Raw genomic sequence first — 4,499 nt, 5'->3', positions numbered from 1 at the left:
GAGATGCTCAGAGCCCAGCCAAGAGCCAAAGGCCCCCCCAAAAGGGACGGAGGGAGATGCTCAGAGCCCAGCCAAGAGCCAAAGGCCCCCCCCAAGGGACCAAGGGAGATGCTCAGAGCTCAGCCAAGAGCCAAAGCCCCCCCCCAAAAGGGACGGAGGGAGATGCTCAGAGCCCAGCCAAGAGCCAAAGGCCCCCCCCAAAGGGACCGAGGGAGATGCTCAGAGCCCAGCCAAGAGCCAAAGGCCCCCCAAAAGGGACCGAGGGAGATGCTCAGAGTCCAGGCAAGAGCCAAAGCCCCCCCCCAAAGGATCCCTTGCCATAGGCGGAGCCAGAGAGAAGCTGCCCCCTTAGAGCCATTCAAAATGACAGAAATGAATAGAAATCAGAGTTCTGCCCTGGCCACGTGAGTGTGCAATGCGGGGGGGGGGGGGGCTGAGCTGGGGGACTCGGTACTGCAAGGGTTAAGGGAAGCGAGCTGCCTTCCTAGAGAGGCCAGGATGAGGTTTCCGGCTTCCCAGGCAGCAAGGTTCTTCTTCTTCCTTAGTCTTCCCGCCTCTTCGTCACCCCCCCCCCCGGACCCTCCTCTCTTCCCCAGGGAGGCTTCTCTTCTCAGAGCCCAATTCTGGGCGAGAGTGGGCTGAGCGGGGGGGGGGGGACTGGCCTTGCAAGGGTTAAGGGAAGCGAGCTGCCTTCCTAGAGAGGCCAGGAAACGGAGGGGGGGCAGGTCCTCCAGAGCCAAGGCCCCTCCCTCCCAGTCCTTCCCTGCAAGGAAGGGGGGGGGTGTTGCTTTGGTGTCTCTTGCAAGGGCTGCCTCGCTGCCCCCTCCTGGGATCTGGTGAGTCTCCTCTCTCTCTGGGATCTGGTGAGTCTCCTCTCTCTCTGGGATCTGGTGAGTCTCCTCTCTCTCTGGGATCTGGTGGGGGTCCCAGGGCTGCAGCGGGGGAGGAGGCCTGGGGGGCCTGATCTGCTCCTGCAGGGGGGGGGGACCCCAAGTCAGGGAGGAGAGGGTCCTGCCAGGGAGGGGCCAGGTCTGCAACTCTCTCCTTCCTGCAGAGCAGAGGGTCCCAAACTCAGCTGGCCTTCCGCCCCCCCCTTCAGAAAAACAATGACCCCCCCCCGAAATCTCCCTTCTTTAAACAAAGGAGTCCCTGGGACTTTAAGTCAGTGTGACGTCGCTCAGCGTCATAGCACAACAGAGGGAACATCTGCAAATGGTTTTCCAAAGCTGGACGAGGAGGTGGACTAGACACCCCCCCCCAAAAAAAAAATCCCACTGGGAGGGAGGAGGAAAGTTGGGAGAGAAAGGCCAGGAATAAAGAGAGGGATCCCAGCCCAGAGCCTGGCTGCTGCATTGGGGACCAGTTTCCCAGTGTCTCCCAGGGCAGCTCCCCACGGAGGCCAGGGCAGCAATCCCCTCGCACCCAGAGCAGGGCATCCCAGGACCACATCCTCTCTGTCCCAAAGGGATTGTTGCTGGCACAGCAGCCGGAAATGGGCGCTGCTACTCACTGAGCCTCCAGGGACCTTGGCATCAATGGCTGTGCGTGTGTTGAGCCATCTAAGAGAATAATCATAATAAATTAGCTGCCTAAATTCCAAAGGAGATGTATTTGGCCCCGCCCACTTGGCCCTCAGGGGGTTGACCAGATACATTCCTGGCCCTCAGAGAGTCCAAGTGCAAGAAAAGGAGACGGAAGCAGGGGAGTGGGGGTGGGGGGAGAACAACTCCTGAGGACCCCCGGATGAGGACCCCCACTAGAGCCAAGCATCCATTTTTCAAATGACTCCCTTGTCAGTCAGTTCTGACTTCATGCATTGACTGGAAGGCAGGAGCAACCAGGCTGACTCATCTCCCAGAAATCCCTTCAGTTGCCTCCACATTCTGCATTGCTAGAGGGCTGGAGACTTACTTCTTCTCCCCTTCCTCCTCCTCCTCTTTCTTTTCCAAAAGGTATCTCATGTTTGGGCTCTGGTCCCGTCCAGTCCTGATTCCGGGCAAGACTCATCCATGCTTGTTCAGGGATCTGTTTCTTCTCCTGACCTACAAATTCTGTAACAGAACAATGTATTTGCTTTCTAGGATTTGCTAGAGCTTCTCATTAAGACGGACAGGACTTGGCAGAAGACCAAAGGGTTCCTTCTGATCTCTTAGAGGCTTCCTGAGAGCACAGATGGATGAGCAAGACCCAGCTGGCCCTAAAGCAGGAAGAGGCCATGCCAACCAAACTGGGAGCAGTGGGGGATTCTGGGAAAACTCTGGGCAGATGTTCCTGGGTGAGGAGGACACCCTCCGCTCAGAGGTGCAGAGCCAGCAGTTGAGGCAGTTCTGCTGCCAGGAGGCCAAAGGACCCCGAGAGGTTTGCAGCCGACTCTACCACCTTGACCGTCAGTGGCTGAAGCCAGAAAGGCACACGAAAGCTGAGATGCTGGACCTGGTGATCTTGGAGCAGTTCCTGGCTGTCCTTCCTCCGGAGATGGAGAGCTGGGTGAGGGACTGTGGAGCGGAGACCAGTTCCCAGGCCGTGGCCCTGGCCGAAGGTTTCCTCCTGAGTCAGGCAGAGGAGAGGAAGCAGGCAGAGAGAAAGCAGGTGAGGGAGACTTTCCTCTGGATACTACCTTGACCAGAGCCAGGGCCTTTTCGGATGTGGCTCCGTCCTGGTGGAACGCTCTCTCACAAGAGACCAGGGCACTGTGGGATTTGACATCTTTCCTCAGAGCATGCAAGACAGAGCTGTTCCACCAGGCCTTCAGGGTTCAAAGTTCAGTCTGATTCTTTTCTTTCAGTACAAGAATAAGCATTAAAGAGGCTTCCTAGCCCGCTCACACCTCCTTTATAAGACCAGTGGGTAACAGTAGTTGGCCCTAGCGAATATTAACCACTCTCATTTTTACTTGACTTGATCATGGATGGAGGACTTGACCTGGCATGTCTAACAGAGACTTGGTTGGATGAAGCAGATGGGCCTGTTCTTGCCGCTGCTTGTCCACCAGGTTTCTCTTACGCACAGCAACCCAGGTCATGTGGGCGGGGAGGGGGGGTTGCAGTGATTTTTAGGAAGCCATTAGTTTGCACCAGGCGTCCTATTGGGAAGACCCAGTTCTCTGAGTGCATGTTCTGGAAGTTGGGCAATAGGGGCAGTACAGGATTCCTTTTGGTGTACCGACCTCCCCGCTGCACCAAGGATTCCCTGCCCGAGCTGCTTCAGGTTGTGGCGGATGTTCTCCTGGAGACACCTAGCTTGGTCGTCCTGGGGGATTTTAACATCCATGCCGACACGACCTTACAAGGGGCCGCTCGGGACTTTGTGGAAAGCATGGCCTCCATGGGGCTGTCCCTGAATAAGTCTGGCCCAACCCATAGCCGCGGACATGCCTTGGACCTGGTGTTTACCTCTATGGATGTTGGTGAGCTGACACTAAGTAAAAGCGAAACGAAAGAAGTGCCATGGTCAGATCACTTCCTGGTGCAACTGGACTTCTCTGCGACCCTTCGGATGGTCCGCCCCCGCCACTTAATGGATCCAAATGGTTTCCAGAGAGTGGTAGGGATGCTTTATCCCATGTTGATGGCCTTTCAGCTGATTCCCTGGTGGCCCGCTGGAATGTGGAGTTAACCAGGCTATTGACTGTTTGGCTCCGAAGCGCCCTCTCCGATTGCATGGAGCCCGGACAGCCGCGTGGTTTCTCCCCCAGAGCTGAGGGTGATGAAACAATCGTTGAGACGGCTAGAGCGCTGGTGGCAGAAAACTCATTCTGAATCAGACCGGACACGGGCTAGAGCTCAACGTCGAGCCTACCAAGTGGCAATGGTGACGGCGAAGAGGGCCTTCTTCGCCGCCTCCACTGCATCTGCAGAAAACAGCAGCAGGAGACTTTCTTAGGTGGTCCGCAATTTAGCGGAACCACCTGCTACATCGGGGCCCAGTACGGGCCACATGATCTCCTGCAATGATTTTGCAAAGTTTTTGCAGATAAAGTCGCTGAGATTCGGGAAGAGGTAGATGCCACCGTGGGAGCAGGGCCGGGGCAGGAGAGTGCTAGAGTCCTGTCTAGTCAAATTGCGTGGGATCAGTTCCAATCTGTTACCTCCCGAGGATGTGGACAGGCTGCTTGTTTTTTTTTAAAAAAGATATTTATTAAAGATTTTAAACATTAAATTCACCAAACACTATAACACCCTCAACCCAAATACAACAAACAAAGAACAATAGAAAAAAGCAAAAAACAAACAAACATATAGTAACAAACACACCACAAAATCAAATAGCTAACATCTATCTTTTCTTAAACTTTTGGACTTCCTCGCATCTCCCATCCCTGCGTTCCCAGTTATAGAATTATAAACAGCAATTTATCACCTTATTTCAACTCTTATTTTGTAGTTTTCAAATATTATGTCCCCAACTTTAAACATTTTTATCAAATACTTAAATACTTAATTTAGACATAATGTCATTCCAAAATTTATCTTATTTCTCAAATCTCACTTATTCTCATG

Source organism: Podarcis liolepis (genome assembly GCF_965112155.1).
Source record: "Podarcis liolepis genome assembly, chromosome: 4".
NCBI classification, from domain to species: domain Eukaryota; kingdom Metazoa; phylum Chordata; class Lepidosauria; order Squamata; family Lacertidae; genus Podarcis; species Podarcis liolepis.
Note: the sequence above shows the minus strand (reverse complement) of the source record.